Source organism: Hylobates moloch, unplaced genomic scaffold (assembly GCF_009828535.3).
Source record: "Hylobates moloch isolate HMO894 unplaced genomic scaffold, HMol_V3 SCAFFOLD_4, whole genome shotgun sequence".
In the NCBI taxonomy this organism is placed as follows: Eukaryota; Metazoa; Chordata; class Mammalia; order Primates; family Hylobatidae; genus Hylobates; species Hylobates moloch.
This window is the reverse complement of record NW_026652279.1, coordinates 9,533,192-9,556,863: the sequence shown is the minus strand read 5'-3', so window position 1 is coordinate 9,556,863 and position 23,672 is coordinate 9,533,192. Positions and strand designations below refer to the sequence as shown.

At 36.3% G+C, this 23,672-nt stretch overlaps 1 long non-coding RNA gene across 1 annotated transcript; it reads right to left on the bottom strand.

Annotated features, from left to right (window-relative positions):
* Positions 1-1,334: 1,334 nt before the first annotated feature.
* Positions 1,335-22,684, bottom strand: LOC116466643 (uncharacterized). The gene is made up of 4 exons (XR_004247619.2): positions 22,512-22,684; positions 19,499-19,620; positions 18,806-19,055; positions 1,335-1,517 (listed from the first exon to the last, which is right to left on the bottom strand). It is a non-coding gene; the product is annotated as an uncharacterized LOC116466643 (long non-coding RNA).
* Positions 22,685-23,672: the final 988 nt, after the last annotated feature.

Here is a 23,672-nt window from a genome sequence, read left to right as displayed (position 1 = left end):
CTGGCCTGCCCACCTTTCTTTCACATACAACATCTCCATTTCACTTCAAATAACTGCCCCTTTAATATTCTTCAGATCCAGGGATTTCCATTCTGGCAGCAATGATCTGCCCTTGGAAGGAGAGAATCAGAAAGAATCCACACAGACTCCGCAAGTGAAATCAGGGAATTTCAAGTCTAGGCACCAAAAGCATATTCCAGAAGAAGGATGCATGAGCTCCCTGTAGACCCGTCCTCCTACCCCCATGAACTGCTTACCCTGAGCAGGGCCAGAGGTGGGTTTTCTAAAGCCAGGGGCCCAGGACCCCCTTTTGTCAAAGCCTAAGGTGTAACATGATACATGCATTCTGAAAAATACTTTGTCTTCTGCAAAATAGCACATTTAAAAATAACAGTACTTATGGAAAAAGTATGGTTAAGGATACTCCAAACTTATTCAACTTCATAACCAATTCAAAATAATAACAACTGATACTAAGGCAGTCCCTTGAACTGCCTTCGAGCAATTAGAAAGGAACAAGAAACAATAAAATGTAAATGTTTTCTTGCGGGCTCTGAGACAATGCAAATAGAATAGAAGTTCTGAGCCAGTCTGCAAGGTTGGCGTGCACCTCTTTGGGGAGGAAGTTGGATACAGTTGTTTATTTTTAATTTTCTTAAAAATGGAGTTCCTAATATCTAAAGGAAGAGATGATGATATTACTCCCAATACTGTAGAAGGTATATACCGTCCTGTGATATTGTTCCTAATAACTAGTGGGTGAGGGCATGATAAAAAAAAAAAAATGGAGTTTAAAAGTCTCTTGCATATCTAGCAGAAGAACTTACTAAAGGCTTTTTTCCCCCACTAAAGGTTGTTATTCTACTCCATTCATTCCATCTTCACTTGCCTATTTAAGAAAAAGCAAGTATGACTCCAGCATCACTTTATGTTTAACTGATATCATTCCCTATTTACAACTGCATGGAAACTAATTTGTGTGACAGAAGCACATGTATTAGCAGAACAGATTCTCTAGCTGATTTACTTTTGTTATGAATGATTCCACTGATAATGATTGAAAGAACGAAACGCAATCTGCCACCCAATATGTAGATTCCCAGCACGCGAACATACACCATGCTAATTACTACTCCTTGTTCAAGGTCCCATTCAAACGTCACCTTCTCTTGCTTGCTTTCTTTTACGTTGCAGGTTTAAAGTGATCTTAAAGTTTTCAAGTCTGCTCCTGCAAACTTTTTACATCTTCTCCCTACATTGTCTTTAAGTTATTTATACATTGTATCATCTCCTTGAGGGCAAATTTAGGTTGCATTTATCTGTCCATAGGCCACTTTACCTCATCCAGAGTTTGGTTATTAAAACTATTTAGTAAATGTTCAAATAATAAATAAAACCTGCAATCTGGAAGCCATGAGTCTCTGCCAAAACGCAGTCTTGAATGATAAAAATTAAACGGTGATTCTTGTCTTGATTATCCACCAACTCAATGACTGCTCCTGAGAGGTTAAATGAAGCTATAGAAAAACAGACAATAAGACACACATTTTTAGAATATCAGGCATAAAGCTAACCGCATAATGTACATTAGCTTACTCAGCGACCAGCCTAGAAGTAAACGGCCGTATACACTGTCATGTAAATGAAGAAACTGATGCTCAGAGATGTCAAATAATTTTTCCAACATGGCATCATCGGTGGAAGTGATGGACCTAGAATATCCTTTGAATCTCAGTTTCCTCATCTATAACATCAAGTCAAATATTCTCCCCGAAGACCTCGCAGAACTACCGCGAGGTTTGAGAGAGCTTCAAAAAAGCCCAAGACAATATTAATTTCTTATATTTGCAAAAAACATTAGAGGGTTTTTAAGTGCTTTCACATGCATCAAGTATTTTAAAAGCCCTAAGGTTCTGTGCAAATGTGAATTATTATTAATTTATTATGCTGTTTTTAATCCTTACATGTTGTAGGCACTGCAAGACAATAATAATATCAACAGCTAATATTAAAATATGCTAAGCTTGGTGCTAAAAGTTCTACACTGATTGTCTTAATTTATACTAAAAGAAAAGCAGAAATGAGGAAGTATTCTTAATCACCTACTTTAAAGATAAGAAAAATATACAGAAATTAAGCAATTTACATAATTCACTTTTAATGCATTAACAGGTCAGGATTTAAGTTTATATCACTACTTTAAAAAATAATAATTTATTTTATAACAGATTCAGTCTACATGTAACTGTCACTGATTATGATAACCTACAAGGATGGAGAGATGTATAAACTTTGAATAAATTGGGTCCTCTAAATGTCATATATACAAAAAACCCATAGCTGGATTCTATTGAAAAATTCTATGTCAATCATTTCCATTCTGGAATGTCTCAATTGGCCCCACAGTTATAACACTGTAGAATTATATAATTGCAAAAAAAATTTGTAAATAAAATCACATTGTGGATGTGCTAACTGGGGCAGCTCATCTTTAAAGAAGCCCTGAAATTAATGATTTCATAAAATAACAACCAAAACGTAAATTATACTTCTGAGCTATACCATAAATTAATACTTCTATGTATCAAATTTTCTCAGGGATGATACATTACATTTTGTATTAGCAAATTTTATTTTTAAAAGCAATTTTAGATTTATAGGAAAATTGAGCAGCTGGTACTGAAGTTTTAGTAATATCCTCTCTACCCAGTCTTTGCACACAGTTACTCTGATTATTCATCTTTCACTAGTATGGTACATTTGTCATAATTAATAAAGCAATACTGATACATTGTTATTAAATGATTTCGTTCCTTATTCAGATTTCCCGAGTTGTTACCTAATATCCTTTTTTCAGTTCCAGGAATTTATCCAGTATACCATACTAAATTTAGTTGGCCTGTGTCTTTAGACTCCTCTTGGTGAGGACATTGTCTCCGACTTCATTTTAATGACCTTAACTCTTTTAAAGAGTATAGTCAGGTATTTCGTAGAATATTCCTCTATTGGACTTTTCTGGGGTTTTTTTCTTTCATCATTATACTGAGAAAATGAGCCTGGGGAGAAAGACCACAGAAGTGAAGTGCTATTTCCATTACATCATACCAAGTGTACATACTGTCCACATGATTTATGGCTGTTGATGTTGACCTCAATAACCTGGCTGATGTAGTGTCAGATTCCTCCACTGTACAGTTACTCATTTTTTACCACTTTTCCATACTGTAATTTTTGGAAGGAAGTCACCATGAATTCTTAAGAATGAGAATTTGTTTAGAATGTCATAGCTACAAAATTTATAAGAAATTCTTTTATGTAGAACTTATTTATTCTCCCTCCCTCTCCCAGTTATTAAATTATTCAATTGTTCTTTATATCAGTAGAGACTTATGGATATTTACCTTATATTTCGGGTTACAATTCAAAGCTAGCTTACTTTCTTGCTCTACTTGTTCCAGCTTTGGCCTTTGGGAGCTCTTTCAGTAGATTCCTTTGTTCCTTTGACATATTGTTACCAATGTGACTTATTTTTAATGCACTTGTTTACTTTCTGGCCCTACAAGATGCTCCAGGATTATCTTGTATATTTTCTACTCCTGGCTTAGAATCAGCTGTTTCTCCAAGGAGTCCTTGTTCCTTTTATTATAAAATGGTATTAAAAAATCAACATTTGGCCAGGTGCAGTGGTTCATGCCTGTAATTCCAACACTTTGGGAGGCCGAGGCGGGTGGATCACCTGAGGTCAGGAGTTCAAGACCAGCCTAGCCAACACGGTGAAACCCCATCTCTACTAAAAATACAAAAATTACCTGGGTATCCTGGTGGGTGCCTATAATGCCAGCTACTTGGGAGGCTTAGGCAGTAGAATCACTTCAACCTGGGAGGCAGAGGTTGCAGTGAGCCAAGATTGCACCATTGCACTCCAGCCTGGGTGACAAGAGTAAAACCCTGTCTCAAAAAAAAAAAAAAGGCCAAATAGGAACAGCTCTGGTCTGCAGCTCCCAGTGAGATCAATGCAGAAGACGGGTGATTTCTGCATTTCCAACTGAGGTACCTGGCTCATCTCATAGGGACTGGTTAGACAGTGGGTGCAGCCCATGGAGGGTGAGCCAAAGCAGGGTGGGGTGTCACTTCACCCGGGAAGTGCAAGGGGTCAGGGAACACCCTCCCCTAGCCAAGGGAAGCCATGAAGGAATGTGCCTTGAGGAACTGTGCATTCCGGCCCAGATACTATGCTTTTCCCACGATCTTCACAACTCACAGACCAGGAGATTCCCTCAGGTGCCTATGCCACCAGAGCCCTGGGTTTCAAGCACGAAACTGGGCAACAGTTTGGGCAGACACAAAAGCTAGCTGCAGGAGTTTTTTTTTCATACCCCAGTGGTGCCAGGAATGCCAGTGAGACAGAACCGTTCACTCTCCTGGAAAGGGGGATGAAGCCAGGGAGCCAAGTGGTCTAGCTCAGTAGATCCCACCCCCATGGAGCCTAGCAAGCTAAGATTCATGGGCTTGAAATTCTCACTGCAGGCACAACAGTCTGAAGTCGCCCTGGGATGCTTAAGCATGGTGGAGGGGGGTGGGGCATCCACCATTACTGGGGCTTGAGTAACAGAGCCACCAAAAATTTTGAACTGGGCAGAGCCCAAAACAGCTCAGCAAAGCCACTATAGCCAGACTGTCTCTCTAAGTTCCTCCTCTCTGGACAAAGCCTCCAAGAAATAGGGGACTATGTGAAAAGACCAAACCTACATTGGATTGGTGTACCTGAAAGTGACAGGGAGAATGGAATCAAGTTGGAAAACACTCTTCAGGATATTATCCTGGAGAACTTCCCCAACCTAGCAAGACAGGCCACATTCAAATTCAGGAAATACAGAGAACACCACAAAGGCACTCCTCAAGAAGAGCAACCCCAAGACACATAATTGTCAGATTCACCAAGGTTGAAATGAAGGAAAAAATGTAAACTGAAGCCAGGCAGAAAGGTCAGGTTACCGACAAAGGGAAGCCCGTCAGACTAACAGTGGATCTCTCTGTAGAAACCCTACAAGCCAGAACAGAGGAGGGCCAATATTCAACATTCTTAAAGAAAAGAATTTTCAATCCAGAATTTCATATCCAGCAAAAAACTAAGCTTCATAAGTGAAGGAAAAATAAAATCCTTTACAGAGAAGCAAATGCTGAGACATTTTGTCACCAGCAGGCCTGCCTTACAAGAGCTATTGAAAGAAGCACAAGATATGGAAAGGAAAAACCAGTACTAGCCAGTGCAAAAACATACCAAATGGTAAGATCATCACACTAAATATGGAAAGGAAAAACTGGTACCAGCCACTGCAAAAACATACCAAATTGTAAAGACCATCAACATTATGAAGATACTGCACCAACTAACGGGCAAAACAACCAGCTAGGATCATAATGACTGGATCAAATTCACACATAACAATATTAACCTTAAATGTAAATGGGCTAAATGCCCCAATTAAAAGACACAGACTGGCAAATGGGATAAAGAGTCAAGATTCATCAGTGTGCTGTATTCAGGAGACCCATCTCACATCCAAAGACGCAACATGGGCTCAAAATAAAGGGATGAGGGAAGATTTACCAAGCAAATAAAAAGAAAAAAAAAATAATAAAATAAATAAAAGCAGGGGTTGCAATCCTAGTCTCGGATAAAACAGACTTTAAACCAACAAAGATCAAAAGAGACAAAGAAGGGCATTACATAATGGTAAAGGGATCAATGCAACAAGAAGGTCTAACTATTCTAAATATATATGCATCCAATAAAAGGGCACCCAGATTCATAAAGCAAGTTCTTAGAGACCTACAGAGAGACTTGGACTCCCACACAATAACAGTGGGAGACTTTAACACCCCACTGTCAATATTAGACAGATCAATGAGACAGAAAATTAACAAGGATATTCAGGACTTGAACTTAGCTCTGGACCAAGCAGACCTAATAGACATCTATAGAACTCTCCACCCCAATCAGCAGAATATATATTCTTCTCAGTACCACATTGCACTTATTCTAAAATTGACCACATAATTAGAAATAAAAGACTCCTCAGAAAATCCAAAAGAACAGAAATCATAACAGTCTCTCAAACCACAGTTCAATCAAATTAGAACTCACGATTAAGAAACTCCCTCAAAACAGCACAACTGCATGGAAACTGAACAACCTTCTCCTGAATGACTACTGGGTAAAAAACAAAATTAAGGCAGAAATAAATAAGTTCTTTGAAACTAATGAGAACAAAGATACAATGTAGCAGAATCTCTGGGACACAGCTAAAGCAGTTTTTAGAGGGAAATTTATAGCATTAAATGCCCACAGTAGAAAGTGGGAAAGATCTAAAATTGACACCCTAACATCACAATTAAAAGAACTAGAGAAGCAAGAGCAAACAAATTCAAAACCTAGCAGAAGATAAGAAACAACTAAGATCAGAGCAGAATTGAAGAAGATAGGGACAGGAAAAACCCTTCAAAAACATCAATGCATCCAGGAGCTGGTTTTTTGAAAAGATTAACAAAATAGATAGATGGTTAGCCAGACTATACAGAGGAAAAGAGAGAAGAATCAAATAGACACAATAAATAATGATAAAGGGAAGATGACCACTGATCCCACAGAAATACAAACTACCATCAGAGAATACTATAAACACCTCTATGCAAACAAACTAGAAAACCTAGCAGAAATGGATAAATTCCTAGACACATACACCCTCCCAAGACTAAACTAGGAAGAAGTCAAATCCTTGAATAGACCAATAACAAGTTCTGAAATTGAGGCAGTAATTAATAGCCTACCAGTCAAAAAAAAAGCCCAGGACCAGATGGATTCACAGCCAAATTCTACCAGAGGTAAAAAGAGGAGCTGGTACCATTCCTCCTGAAACTATTCCAAACAATGGAAAAAGAGGGAGTCCTCCCTAACTCATTTTATGAGGCCAGCATCATTCTGATACCAAAACCTGGAAGAGACACAACACAAAAGGAAAATTTCAGGCCAATATCCCTGATGAACATCGATGCAAAAATCCTCAATAAAATACTAGCAAACTGAATCCAGCAGCACATCAAAAAGCTTATCCTCCACAATCAAGTCTGCTTCCTCCCTGGGATGCAAGGCTGGTTCAACATATGCAAATCAATAAATGTAATCCATCACATAAACAAAACTAATGACAAAAACCACATGATTATCTCAATACATGCAGAAAGGCCTTTGATAAAATTCAACACACCTTCATACTAAAAACTCTCAGAAAACTAGGTATCGATGGAATATATCTCAAAATAATAAGAGTTATTTACAACAAACCCACAGCCGATATCATACTGAATGGGCAAGAACTGGAAGCATTCCCTTTGAAGACCGGCACAAGAAAAGGATGCCCTCTCTCACCACTCCTATTCACCATATATTGGAAGTTCTAGCCAGTGTAATCAGGCTGGAGAAAGAAATAAAGAGTTTTCAAATAGGAAGAGAGGAAGACAAATTGTCTCTGTTTGCAGATGACATGATTGTATATTTAGAAAACCCCATCGTTTTGGCCCAAAATCTCAAGTTGATAAGCAACTTCAGCAAACTCTCAGGATACAAAAGCAGTGTGCAAAAATCGCAAGCATTTTTATACACCAATAATAGACAGAGAGCCAAATCATGAGTGAACTCCCATTCACAATTGCTTCAAAGAGAATAAAATAACTAGGAATAAAACTTACACGGATGTGAAGGACCTCTTCAAGGAGAACTACAAACCACTGCTCAACGAAATAAGAGAGGACACAAACAAATGGAAAAACATTTCATGCCCATGGATAGGAAGAATCAATATCATCAAAATGGCCATACTGCCCAAAGTAAATTATAGATTCAATGCTATCCCCATCAAACTCCCATTGACTTTCTTCACAGAACTAGAAAAAACTACTTTAAATTTCATATGGAACCAAAAAAGAGCCTGCATAGTCAAGACAATCCTAAGCAAAAAGAACAAAGCTGGAGGCATTACGCTACCTGACTTCAAACTCTACTACAATACTACAGTAACCAAAACAGCATGGTACTGGTACCAAAACAGATATATAGACCAATGAAACAGAACAGAGGCTTCAGAAATAATGCCACACATTTACAACCATCTGATCTTTGACGAACCCAACAAATACAAGCAATGGGGGATGTATTCCCTATTTAATAAATGGTGTTGGGAAAACTGGCTACCTATATGCAGAAAACTGATACTGAACCCCTTCCTTAGACCTTATACAAAAACTAACTCAAGATGGATTAAAAACTTAAACATAAGACCTATAACTATGAAAACCCCAGAAGAAAACCTAGGCTATACCATTCAGGACATAGGCATGGGCAAAGATTTCATGTCTAAAACACCAAAAGCAATGGCCACAAAAGTCAAAATTGACAAATGGGATTTAATTAAACTAAAGAGTTTCTGTACAGCAAAAGAAACTATCATCACAGTGAACAGACAACCTACAGAATGGGAGAACATTTTTGCAATCTACTCATCTGCCAAAGGGCTAATATCCAGAATCTACAAAGAACCTAAACAAATTTACAAGAAAAAAAATAAACAACCCCATCAAAAAGTGGGCAAAGGATATAAACAGACACTTCTCAAAAGAAGACATTTATGTGGCCAACAAACATATGAAAAAAAGCTCATCATCACTGGTCATTAGAGAAATGCAAATCAAAACTACAGTGAGATACCATCTCACACCAGTTAAAATGGCGATCATTAAAAAGTCAGGAAACAACAGATGCTGGAGAGGATGTGGAGAAATAGGAAGGCTTTTACACTTTTGGTGGGAGTGTAAATTAGGTCAAGTCAACCATTGTGGAAGATAGTGTGGCAATTCCTTAAGGATCCAGAATGAGAAATACCATTTGATCCAGCGATCCCATCCCTGGGTATATACCCAAAGGATTATAAATCATTCTACAAAGACACACACTCATGTATGTTTACTGCAGCACTGTTCACAACAACAAAGATTTGGAATCAACCCAAATGCCCATCAATGATAGACTGGATAAAGAAAATGTGGCACATACACACCATGGAATACTATGCAGCTATAAAAAAGGATGAGCTCATGTCCTTTGCAGGGACATGGATGAAGCTGGAAACCATCATTCTCAGCAAACTAACACAGGAACAGAAAACCAAACACTGCATGTTCTCACTCATAAGTGGGAGTTGAAGAAAGAGAACACATGGACACAGGGAGGGGAACATCACACACTGGGCCCTTTGGTGGGTAGGGAACTAGGGGAGGGATAACATTAGGAGAAATACCTAATATAGATGACCGATTGATGGATGCAGCAAACCACTGTGGCACATGTATACCTATGTTCCAAACCTGCACATTCTGCACATGTATCCCAGAACTTAAAGTATAATAAAAAGAAAACAAAAAAATCAACAGACCAGGCCTGGTAGCTCATGCCTGTAATCCCAGCACCTTGGGAGGCCAAGGCGGGCGGATCACAAGGTCAGGAGTTCGAGATAAGCCTGGCCAACATGGTGAAACCCCGTTTCTACTAAAAATACAAAAATTAGCCAGGTGTGGTGGCAAGTGCCTGTAATCACTGCTATCTGGTGGCTACGGCAGGAGAATTGCTTAAACCTAGGGGGCGGAGGCTGCAGTGAGCCAAGATCACACCATTGCACTCCAGCATTTGAGTACTAAGTGTGCCCATGGTTACCAGGGTGTTATTTATTTCAGATGTGTCATGGTTGTGCTTTTGTGTATTTACATGAACATCTTTGAATATTTCTATATATAACCACCTGTATCTATATTAAGTTAAACACTAGTCTCCCTGATGTCTCCAACTGTAATGATTATCACATGGATTATTCAAGACTCTTCCCCTAGTTGATCAGTAAATTTCCACACCAACTGTGAGAAATATAACTCCCAATGTTTGCCATTATAGGCTTAATTGTTCAATTCCCATATATATGCCTAGCAGTATCAGAACTGTTAACCAGAAGCCAATGAGAAATAATTTTATCAGCTAGAGTACAGTGCTTTTGTGCAGCTCATTTTGCCTACAGTCTGACAGATTCCATTCATTTTTAAAGATAGTTATGTTAAGACTGTTTTCTCTCTTCACCTTACAAGGTTATCTCATACTTTGTAATGCAGTGAATTTCTTCTGTAAAGTCCACATTGCTTCTGGGATCCCCTGACCTAAATTATTTTCTAAAATTTGCCTGCATTATGGTAACTCTTTGTGTCAAAAACTTCTATTGCTTTTGGCAAATGCATAATGTTGCCAAAATGTCCACCAATATTGCACAGAATCATTTCACAGCTCCCCAAGTCCCCTGTGCTTAACTTATCCTTCCCTTTCCCTGAACGCCAGGCAAAAACTGATCTTTTTCTTTACAGTTTTGCTTCTTTCCAAAATGTCATCTAATTGAAATCGTATAGCATGTAGCCTTTTCACACTGGCTGCTTTCATGTAACAGTATGCACTTGAGTTTCCTCCATGTCTTTTCATGATTTGAAAGCTCATTTCTTTTTACTGCTAAATAATATTCCATTTTATGGGTATCTTGTAGTTTATTCATTCATCTATTGAAAGACATCTTGATTGTTTTCCATTTTTGGTAACTACCAAGTAACAATAAACCTGCTATAAACATTTGTGTTCAGGATGTTTTTGTAGACATAATGTTTCAGTGTAATTGGGTATATACAGAGGAACACAATTGCAGATTATAATGCAAGGCTATGCTTAGCTTTGTAAGAAACAGACAAAATGTCTTCTAAAGTGGCTGCACCCTTTTACAGTCACATTTGAAAACTGGAAGAACGAGAGTTTCTCTTGCATTGCATTCTCAACAGCATTGGTTGTTGTCAGTAATTTGGATTTTGGCCATTCTAATAGGTGTAGTGGTTTCTCATTGTTGTTTTAATTTACTATTCTCTAACAACGTAAGATGTTGAGCATCTTTTCATATGCTTATATGCCATCTGTATATCTTATTTGGTGAGTTGAATGTTCAGATCTTTTGCTCATTACATAGAATTATTTAAATACCTTGGTGTCATTTGGATTTAACTCCTTTACTGGATATGTTTTTAAAATATTTTGTCTCATTCTGTGGCTTGTCTTCTCATTTACTTAACAATATATTTCACGTAAGTTTTTAAATTTAATTAAGTTCAATATTTTTAAAATATTTTTCTTCATGGATCATGATTTGATCAAACCCAAGGTCACCTAGATTTTCTCCTATGCTATCTTATAGAAGTTTTCTAGTTTTTGTTTTACATTTAGAAATAAGGTCCATTTTAAATTAATTTTTGTGACAAGCATAAGGTATATGTCTAGATTCATTTTTGCATGTATATGTACAATTTTTGATGATTATTTGTTGAAAAGACTGTGCTTTCTCAATTGAATTAATTTTGCTCTGTAAAGGATCAGTTGAGGGTCTAAAAGAGGCTCTTTCCTCTTTTCTATTAATCCATTTGTCTATTCTTGTACAAATACCTCACTGTCTTAATTACTGTAGCTTTATGATACTACTTGAAATTGAGTAGTGTCAGTTTTCCAACTTACTCCTTTTGTCAGTATTATGTAGACTATTCTGCGTCTCTTGCATTTCCATATAAATTTTAAAATCATCCTTTGAGATGAAGCTAAAAAATAGAGTAAATTTGTCAATAACCACAAAATAACTTGCTGAGAATTTATTAGAATTGCATTGCATTAAATGTGTACACCAATTTGTGAAGAATTTATATCTCAACATTATTAAATCTACTTATCCATGAAAGTGGTACATCTCCATTTATTTAGATCTTCCTTTATTTCTTTCATCAGACTTAAAATTTTCCATATACATAATATATGTTGTATACATATTTGGTTGTTTATATTTCATTTTTGCTGGGGGAAGGAATGAAAATTGTATTTTGTTTTCAACTTCAATTTTCACTTGTTCACTGGTGGTACATGGAAAGACAATTGACTTCTATTAACCTCACATCCTGCGACCTTGCTATAATCACATATTAATTCCAGGAGTCAACTCTTTCAGTTTTACTAAATAGATAATTATGTCATAGTGAACAAAGGTAGTTTTCTTTTTTTCTTCTAATCTGTATATATATTTTTTCTTGCCTTGTTGCACTAATTAGGACATCCAGTAGGATGGTGAATAAGAGTGGCAAAAGAAACAACCTTGTCTTGTTCCCAATAACAGAAGAAAATCACATCATTTCTCACCATAAAATATCGTGAAGGCCTATTTTTTAGCTGTTCCAGATTAAGTTGAGGATTTTTTTTTTTTTTTTTTTACAGTTCTTCAAAGGCATGTTTTTTTTTTTTTATTATACTTTAGGTTTTAGGGTACATGTGCACAATGTGCAGGTAACTTATTCCTAGTTTTCTAAGACTTTTTCTCATAAATAGATGTTGGAGATGTTGGATTTTGTCTAATGCTTTTTCTGCATCAATTGACAGAGTCATAAAGTAGTTCTTTAGCCAGTTAATATAGTGTATCACATTAATTGATTTTGATTTTTAAATGTCAGATCAGTCTGGCATGCCTAAAATAAATTGCACTTACTGTGATGTATAACTATTTTTATACATTTTTGGATTCAATTAGATAATATTTTATTGAAAATTTTTCCATCTATATTCATAAAATATATTGAGCTGTAGTTTTCATTTCCTGTAGTGTATTTCCCCGGTTTTGCTATTAAGATAACGCCTGCCTCCTTGAATGAGTTAGGAGGTATACCTCTTACTTCTATTTTCTAAAAGTGATTATAGAGAAATGATATTACTTTTTCCTTAAATGCTTGGTGGAATTCATCAGTGAAAGAATCTGGGCCAGATGCTTTCTTTTTTGAAAGATTATTAATGATTTATCAATTTTTTAAATAAATATAGATCTATTTAGGTAATGTATTTCTTTTCTGTAAGTTTTGATGGTTTATGTCTTTCAAGGAATTGATTCATTTCATCTAAATTACCAAATGTGTCAGTATACATTTGTTTGTAATATTCTTTTATTATCCTTTTAATGTCTATGGAATCAATATTTATAATTTGTGTCTTCTCCCTTTTTCACTTGGTTAGCCTGGCTATGGATTTATCGATTTTATTGATCTTTTAAAGCATTGCCTTTTGGGTTTATTGACTTTCTCTGTTGACCTCATGTTTTCAACTTTATTGATTTCTGCTCACAGTTTTAAGTCTTTCCTTCTACTTACTTGAGGCTTAAATTGCTCTTCTCTCTTTACTTTCCTAAGGCACATTTCTATTAGGGATTTTAGATTTTTCTTCTTTTCTAATATATGCATTTGCTGCTATAAATTTGCCTCTAAGCACTGCTTTTACAGCATTCCATTAAAAAATAAAAAATAAAAATACGACTTGTAATGCAAAATACATCTGCAATCCCAGATTTTATGAATATCTTAAGGTTTGAGACACATTTATTTAAAGATACAACAGAAGGACTATTAGGAGACAGGAAACTGTGGGTGAAAAGAATTATCCTTTCTCTTTCTTTTTTAATCAACTTTTATTTTAAGTTCCAGGGTACAAGTGCAGGATGTGCAGGTTTGCTACATAGGTAAACGTGTGCCATGGTGCTTTGCTGCACAGATCAACCCATCACCTAGGTATGAAGCCAAGCATCCACTAGCTATTCTTCCTGAGCATCCCATAAATTTTGATGTACATATCACTTTCTTCCATTCGAAATATTTTTAAATTTCCTTTGAGACTTCTTCTTTGACCTCTGTGTTATTTAATCTCAAACTATTTGGGGATTTTTGAGTTTTTTTCTGGTACTGATTTCTAGTTAAATTTCATTATAGTCTAAGAACACATGCAGTAAGCCTTCTATTCTTTTAAAGTTGTGAGGGTATCTTTTTCAGCCCCAGGATGTGGTCTATTTTGCATAAAGTCCCATATAAACTTGAGAGGAATATGTATTCTGCTGTTACTTGATTAATTATTCTGCTGTTACTTGAACAGTTAGATCCTGTTCATTGTTAGTGCTATTCAGTTGAATATTTTCCTGATTTCTGCTTGTTGAAAGTAGCTGTTATTAATATAGGGATGTTGAGATCTCCAAAAATGATATTAAATAATATTAAATTTGATTATTTCTTCTTGCAGTTTTATAAATTTTTGTCTCATGTATTTAGATGCTGTGTTACCTGCATAACTTAAGAATTATTATGGTTTTTGGATAATTGCCCCTTTCTCATTATTTAATGTCCATCTTCATCCCTGATAATTTCCCTTTTTTTTTTTTTTGAGACAAGGTCTCATTCTGTCACCCAGGCTGGAGTGCAGTGGCCCAGTCAAGGCCCAGTACAGCCTTGACTTCCTGGTCTCAAATGATTATCCCATTTCAGCTCCCTTCCACCCCACACTGTCCCCCAACACAGACCCTCCCACCACCCCGAGTAGCTGGAACTATGGGCATGTGCCACCACACCTAGAGAATTTTTTGTATTTTTTGTAGAGATGAGGTTTCACCATGTTTCCCAGACTGGTTTTAAACTCCTGAGCTCAAGGAATCCATGTGCCTTGGCTTTGCAAAGTGTTGGGATTACAGGCATAAGCCACCATGCCCAGCCTCTCCTTCATTTTAAATGATAATTTCAATGGATATAGAATACTAGGTTAGTGGGATTTTTTTCTTTTATTTCTTTAAATATTTTACTTCATTCTCTACTTGGTTGTATGGTTTCTAACAAAAAAAGTTTAAAATAATTCTTAGCCTTGCCCCTCTACACTTATTCACTCCCTTGCCACTATGGCTTCTTTCAAAATTATTTGTCTTGGGTTTTCTCCCATGAAATGCTTAGGTGTAAATTTTTGGTTTTTATTCTTGTTGGTGTTCTCTAAGATTCCTGGGTTTGTGGTTTGGTGTCTATCATTAATTTTGGGAACTTCTTGGATACGATTACTTCAAATACAATAGTTCCTCCTTATCCATAGTTTTGCTTTCCACACTTTCAGTTACCCGTGAGTCACTATGGTCTGAAAGTACTTAAGGAAAAATTCCAGAAATAAACAGTTCACAAGTTTTCAGTTGTGCTTGGTTCTGAGTATTGTTATAATTTTTCTATTTTATTATATTGTTAATCTCTTCTTATGCCTAATTTATAAGTTAAACCTTATCATAGATATGTACATATAGGGAAAAAATACACTGTATATGTAGGGTTTGGTACTATCTGCATTTTCAGGCATCCACTGGGAGTCTTTGAATGTATCCACCATGGATAAGAGGGAACTACTGTACTTCCTCTGCACTTCCTCTGCTCCTTTCTTTCTTCTTCCTGTAGTACTTCAATTACGCATATGTTATATTTTTGTAAATGTTTTTGGATATTGGAATGGAGGTTGTAGTCCTTTTTCTCTTAGTATTTCAATTTGCAATGTCTCCTTTGATATACCTTTAAATTCATTGATTTTTTTTTTCTTGTTCATGTTCAGTTTAGTAATGAGCTTATCAAAGGCATTCTTCATTTCTATTGCAGTGTTTTTCATTTCTGTCATTTTCTTCTGATTCCTTCTTAGAGTTTTCATTATTCTGTTTATATTATTCATCTGCTCTTGTATGCTTATACTTTTTCTATTGCAGTCCTTAATATAACTAATCATAGTTATGTTTAATTATCTATTTGATTATTCCAAACTTTGTTTTATATCAAATTCTAGTTCAGATGCTTACTTTGTCTCTTCTGACTGTGTTTTTCCTTTTCTTTTTGTATAGCCTTATGATTTTTTGTTAAAAGTCAAACATGATGTATCAGGTAATGACAACTGAGGAAAATAGGTCTTTAGTATGAGGTTTTATGTCAATCTGTCTAGCAAATGGGTTGTGCTTCATGTTTTCCATAGCTATAGATGCCAGAGACTTTAGTTTCCTCAGTGCCTTTGTTTTCTCCACATTGGATTTCCCTAAGAATTCCTTCTTAAATAGAGTCTGTGTTTTGCAGCTCTTTCCATTGTAACCCATTGTGATTATTCTGGAGCTGTGTTGTGTTGGTAAGATGTGGAGGAGGTAAGTATATTTCAGTCTTTTAGTGGGCTCAAGTCCCTGAATTGGACTTCAGAAGTGTTTCTTAGCCTTTTTTTCCTTCCACTAAGTAATACAAGAAAGCTAGAGAGGAACACTGGGGGCTAACTGCCCTTCTCCATGGTCAAATAAGGCTCTGGTAAAGTTGTTTCCCTTGAGTAGTAAACCTTGGCTATGGAGAATGCTCTAGGATTATTTCAAAATGGTACTTTCCCCCAATTGACCAAGATATGAGAGATGTTTTCTAAGGTCTTCACCATCAAAATCTGGTGGGCTTCCTGAAGATAAAATCCAAGAAAGTGTGAGGCACCTCCTTCAGAATGGGCCTCCCCAAATTTTTTACTCTGGAGCTAGTCCATAGTCAGCCTCCAGCAATTCATCCTACCAGTTTATGGCTTCAGTGGCACCTGCTCCAGGTAAGTTTATTTAGGCTATGATCTAACATTCCACTCATGAGATTTCTTCATGCTGTTGTGTGGAGATTTAGATTACTTATTCTTTCTGCTGTATAATTTTCAATTGTGTGAATATTAACGCAACTTATTTATCCTACTCATTGTTGATGAACATTTCCAGTTTTTGTGTCTCATGACTAGTGATACCATGAACATTCTGGAACATGATTTCTGGTGAACATACACCCGCATTTCTGTTGGGTATACACCTGAGAGTAAAAATTCTGGGTTATAGGGAATGCATATACTGTACTTTATTAGACACTGCCAAGTTGTTTTCCTAAGTGGATGTTCCTAGAATGATGTATAAGAGTACCAATTACCCCACGTTTTCATCAGCACTGAGTATTTTCCAACTTACTCCTTTTAGTTATTCTGGTAGGGGTGGTATTATATTGCATTGTGGTTTTAATCTACATATCCCAGATGAGTCATAAAGTTGAGCACCTTTTATTTCTGTTTATTGACTATTTTAATATATTCTCTTTTCCGAAGTGTCCAAGTCTTCTTCCCACTTTTCTACTGAGCTATTGCTTTTTTTTTTCTCATTGACTTTAAAGAGTTCTTTATATATTCCAAATGTGTATCATTTTGGGAGGGAATATAGATATGCCAATGCATTTTTTAATTTGTATTTTCATTGGGATATTGTCATTTAAAACTGTGACTTTTAGAAGAATGTGGTTTGGCTGAAACACTCAGGACAGGCTAGTAGCCTGTATATTCACTGTTCCATCAAAGAGAAGGCACATACCATATGTGTTGGTTGAATTATGGTTAAGAATTCCTCTGACTCTCCAAAGTAGGCCTTTGGTTCATACAAATGTAATTGCATTTTTTGCAATTACTTTTTTCCCCATAAGTTATTGAGGCATAGGTGGTATTTCGTTACATGAGTAAGTTCTTTAGGGATGATTTGTGAGATATTGGTGCACCCATCACCTGAGCAGTACACACTGCAAAATATTTGTAGTCTTTTATACCTTGCCCACCTCTCACCCTTCCCCCTAAGTGCCCAAAGTCCATTGTATCATTCTTATGCCTTTGAGTCCTCATAACTTAGTTCCCATATATCTGTGAGAACATGTGATGTTTGGTTTTCCATTCCTGAGTTACTTTACTTAGAATAAGTCTCCCATCTCATTCAGGTCACTGCAAACGCTGTTAATTCATTCCTTTTTATGCCTGCATAGTATTCCATTATATATACATGCCACAGTTTCTTTATCCACTTGTTGATTGATGGACATTTGGGTTGGTTCCACGATTTTGCTATTTTGAATTGTGCCACTATAAACGCATGTGCAAGTATCTTTTTTGAATAGTGACTTCTTTTCCTCTGGGTAGATACCCAGTAGTGGGATTGCTGGATCAAATGGTAGTTCTACTTTTAATTCTTCAAGGAATCTCCACGCTGTTTTCCAAAGTGGCTGTACTAGTTTACATTCCCACCAGCAGTGTAGAAGTGTTCCCTGTTCACTGCATCCACGCTAACATCTATTGTTTTTTGATTTTTTTTAATTATGGCCATTCTTGCAGGAGTGAGGTGGTATCACATTATGGTTTTGATTTGCATTTCCCTGATCATTTGTGACACTGAGCGTTTTTTCCTATGTTTGTTAGCCATTTGTATATCTTCTTTTGAGAACTGCCTATTCATATCCTTAGCCACTTTTTGATGGAATTATTTTTTTCTTACTGATGTGTTTGAGTTCATTGTAGATTATGGATATTAGTACTTTGTCAGATGTACAGATTATGAATATTTTCTCCCACTCTGTTGGTTATCTGTTTACTCTGCTGACTCTTCCTTTTCCCATGCAAAAGCTCTTTAGTTTAACTAGGTTCCGGCTACTGATCTTTGTTTTTATTGAATTTCCTTTCAGGTTGTTGGTCATGAAATTCTTGCCTAAGCCAACATCCAGCCATATACAAAAAATCAGCTCAAGATGGATTAAGGACTTAAACCTAAGACCTGAAACTATAAAAATTCTAGGAGATAACATTGCAATTACTTTTAAATGGCAAAAACTGCAATTACTTTTGCACCAATCTAACACAATATTGTTAAGCATTATCATGGAGTCACAGCTCATCTCCCCTTCTCTGCTAGAACAGAGGAATTAAAGAGGAAGAGATATTTCATTTGGAATGAGGCTGCATGGTTGAATTTTCTGCATTTTCAGTCTTCTCTATTTTCTTTTATCTGTTTACCTTTTAAAGTAGGTTGCATTAGAATGCACTGTATTGCCACTCATTGCTCCTGTGTCCACCAGAATCTCATGATCCTCAGGTTGGTTTCTAATGATCTTTCAAAATCCCACACAAAGAAATCAATGCATCACTGATTTCAATAATGGAAAGTAGGCAGGGGAGCTTCTATGTTCTCAGATTCTTCAAGGAATTGCCTAATCTTCTGAGAAACTCTCAAATTCTTCCTTTTCTCTATGTTATTATTGGAAAACTGAAAATGAAACACAGGAAGTATAATCAGTGAGGAAACAATTATCTTTTCCATTCTTCTGAAACCCACCCCCATTCCCAGGTAAAACATGTAAATATGGATCTGAGTCTTCCTATCGCTACACAGCCTTGAAGTTAATTTGCCCTTAATGTTTATGCTGGTAGGGGATTCCATTTTCAATTTTTTAAAGGTAGCTAGGAGGCTGGGAGAAAAAAGAAACTAATAAATGAGTTGAAATGACAAATCTAAAATAAACATGCATTAATAGTTAAGACCACACCCATCTAAGGATTACTAAGAATTATTGGCTGGCCACGGCACTCTGTGAGGCCAAGGCAAGTGGATCACCTGAGTTCAGGACTTCAAGACCAGTCTGTCCAACATGGTGAAACCCCATCTTTACTAAAAGTACAAAAAAATCAGCCATGTATGGTGGTGCACACCTGTAATCCCAGCTACTCAGGAGGCTGAGGCATGAGGATTGCTTGAACTCAGGAGACAGAGGTTGCAGTGAACCGAGATCATGCCACTGCATTCCAGCCTGGGCAATAGAGTGAGACTCTGTCTTGAAAAAACAAAAAGAATTATTAATATATTTGGTTATTTATGAATCAGATGCACAGAAAGGTTAAGAGATCAGATAATGCACACAAAATACTTGATTAACCATTTTGCCGATTTGCAAATATGTCTTACACCCATAACAAAAGGTATTCACAGATACATACAAATAGTTAAGTTTGAATTTGCTGTCCATGAAAGAAAGAAAATAAATCAGAGAAGTGACTTTAAACACATTTAGCATGGGAACCCAGTTCAATTCTCCTTCTCAACATGTTGCCATTAAGTCTTAAGATAAATTAGAGTGAATTTTTGCAAATGATCTGACAGGCATTTTGAAGGAAGTGAGGCTCAAAGGATTTAGAGCTAAATATTCACTTTTTCTTACCCATACTGCCCAACAACCAGATAGTAAACAATTACATAAACCTCCTAAAATGTTTTTGAAGGTTGACACATTCTATGGAGATCAACATCACTCGTATAGTGATATTGATATAGTCTGTAATCTATCAGGTGTGTCGAAGCACCTTGCTTTACCTTGGTAAGAGGAAAACAAGATGATCAGTTTGCAAAACCCATCGACTTTGATATTTGATCTTGTCTAGATGGTTGATGTCCCTTCCTTTTAAGACAGGAGCCAACTGCTTCGCATCAATAATTTGATACTAGGGCATTTTTAAGATACCACACTCTCCTCCTATCCCTTACTATTCCAAACATCTATCTTTCTACTTTCTTTATGACTTAGTAACTCAGAAGGCTTAGTTATGCTTAGTTGAATGAAAATTTATCAACACCAAGAACTAGGAGGGCTCACCAGCTTACTACTGTCGGTGAACTAATTAGAAAAATGTTAACTAAATTTTAAGTCTCTAAAATAGTTGTGCAATGTGGATTTGTTGTAACAGCGTTTGAACGCAATTGTGTTGTCTAAACTTGAATACTAGTTTTTCAAAACCTGAAATAATTAAAGTTTATAATAAATAGATGGATTCAAGATAGTATGGTCAACACTTTTTAAGAAAAGGAGAAAAAAAGTGGAGCTGCAAAGAGCAATGAATGAATCAGAGGCAAAGTGATACCGACAAAAATGGTGGTAATATTGCCACCTATACATTTGTATCAACTTCATTTTATATCAATTACACCAATAGACTAACCCTGTGGGGTTAAAATCAGCAAATAGTATCATACCCATTTTAGAAGACGAGGCATTAGATGACTGGAGTGAATTCTTTTTAACAACCGAGCTAGGTCTAGAATCAGATTCTCTAAATTCTTAGTCTATGTATATAACAATGAAAACATGTCAAAGCAAAAACAAAACCTCAAGAGAATTCAGATTGACTTTTGAAAAAAAATTTACGTTTATTTATTTCCAATGAATTTGTAATAATACCACTTAGAGTTACTATTTGTTTCCTTTTACTCCATGCACTATCCTAGTGAATCCATTTAAAATATACAATAGTCCTATGAAGTAGAAATTATTATTTCCATGTTTCAGATAATTTGCCAAAAGTTACATCGGTAATCACTAGCAGAATCTTTATCAATATCTTATCAACAAACATATAAACTAAAAAAAAAATTCTAAAGAACCTAGTGCCAGGAACTTGATATTAATTACATTCTACAATAAAAAAGAGCAAGGGCTACTTGAAGAAATTGTTGAATCTTGGGCTGGGGCAGGATATATGATGAAACTGGAGCCTCTTGTAGTGCCAAAAACTAAAGAAATATCTGCAAAAAAGGAAAAAGAAATCCCACAATGATAGAGGTATGTCAAAATGACACAGGGGTCAAACAAAAGACCTTCAATGGCCAAAACTGAAATAATTTAGCAACAAAATAATATAATATTTGGTTGTAACTTAAGGATAAAACAAATGTCCATGAGTTCATACTGCCATAAATAAATGATTGTCAGGTGCAGTGGTGCACGCCTATAGTCTCATCTGCTCAGGAGGCTGAGACAGGAGGATTACTTGAGCTCAGGAGTTTCAGACCCATCTAGGCAACATAGCAAGGTCTCATATCTAAAATAATAATAATAGATTGAATAAATAAATTGGAAAAATAGACGAATCTCCTGGACAGAAAGATTTCAAGTATTTAATGTAGTTACACTGCCCTCAAGGAGATGGAGCTCTCCTGAAGTATGGCCTGTGCATAGTGACTTCCTACAAAAGAGCATAGTATGGAAAGTGGGGAAAAGTAACTTTACAATGGAGAAATCTGACAAATGTTATCTCAGTCAAGTGGTCAATGCCAACATCATCAGTAATAAGTTGTATTGATGGCATGGTATCTTTGACGTGATGTGATAAAAAGGGCTCATGATCTTTCTTCTGAAGACCCATAGTCCCAATTCAATCATGAGCAATTCATCAGTCAAAGCTCAGTAGAGGGACATCCTAAAAAACACCTGTCCAGTACTGCTCAAAACACTCAAGGCCCTTAAAATTTTGGCCCTGAAACTGTCCCTACGAAGAGGAGCCTTACGAAACATGACATCAATATGAAATGAGGTTTTTGGGATGGGATCCTGGAACAGAGAAAGGGCATTAGGTAAAAACTGAGGAAATCTTAATAAGGTATTGAATTTAGTTAATAATAACATATCATCAATACTGGTTCATTAATTGTGACAAATGTACCCTACTAATGTCAGAAGCTAATTATAGGGTGAAGCGACTTTCCATATCTTTGCAACTTTTCTGTAAATATAAAGGAATTCAAAAATAAAACTGCTTATTTTTGTAAAGCTGTATAACTTTGGAACAAAGTTTAAAACAATTTTTTTTTTAGTTTGGAAAAGTAAATCTGAAAGAAGTAAATTCATTTAATCAATACATCAGCTCATTAGTTTATTTGTTCGTTCATTGATACCTTTTATTATTTAACAAATACTCTTCTGTCTACTTTGTTGCAGCATAGCACTATATCATAAGGGATCCACAGCTCTGTAATGGGTGTTTTCTCTATCTGATTACTTGTATACTCTTGAGAAGATGTTGTTTACTACGCTGGGGAGTTCAAAATTCCAGCACAGTGCAGCAGACCATTTGATGAAATCCTGAAAAGAAGGGAGGGAAATATTGAAGGGCAGCTGCTACTCAAAAGGTTACTGTGGATGAAGAATTTCTCATAACTGGATTTTGATGATAGATTATATTGCACAAATTGGTCTATTGAAAATGTCTTTGATTATTTTTTGACTATGTGGTCTTCAAATGCACTGTAGTGTTAATCAGAGCCTGTAATAACTACCGGTTATTAGTTGACCTGTGACATTACCATGTTCTCATACTGGCAACAAAAGTCAGTCTTTGAGTACTAGGTTCAATTAATTAAAAATATTTAGAATACTACAGTATTTCCAAAGACAAATCTTTTGTGTGACACATGTAAAATAACACCCATAAGCTGAAGGGTCTTTCTTAGAAAAGCGTTCTGTAGCAGCTTTAACAAGAGTATTGGGAGTCGCTTTAGGAAGCTCACTTCTTTTGGCCTGCAAATAATTAAATATTTAAATTTGATTTAAATATTAAATTGATTTTGAATATAAGCTGACCTCATATTCAAAATCTCGTACTTTAGAAGAAATGATTGAGGCCAGGCACGGTGGCTCACGCCTGTAATCCCAGCACTTTGGGAGGCCGAGGTGGGTGGAAAACGAGGTCAGGAGATCGAGAGCATCCTGGCTAACACGGAGAAACCCCGTCTCTACTAAAAATACAAAAGAATTAGCCGGGCATGGTGGCGAGCGCCTGTAGTCCCAGCTACTCGGGAGGCTGAGGCAGGAGAATGGTGTGAACGCAGGAGAATGGCGTGAACACAGGAGACGGAGCTTGCAGTGCGCCGAGATCACTCTACTGCACTCCAGCCTGGGTGACAGAGCGAGACTCCGTTAAAAAAAAAAAAAGAGGAGGAAGAAGAAATGATTGAATTATTCTAATTATTCTCATGGTCATTTTGCCTTCTGTAGGAGTACACTCTGATCATCAAACTCATTTTCCACTGCAAAATATGTTGAACACAAAAACTGAA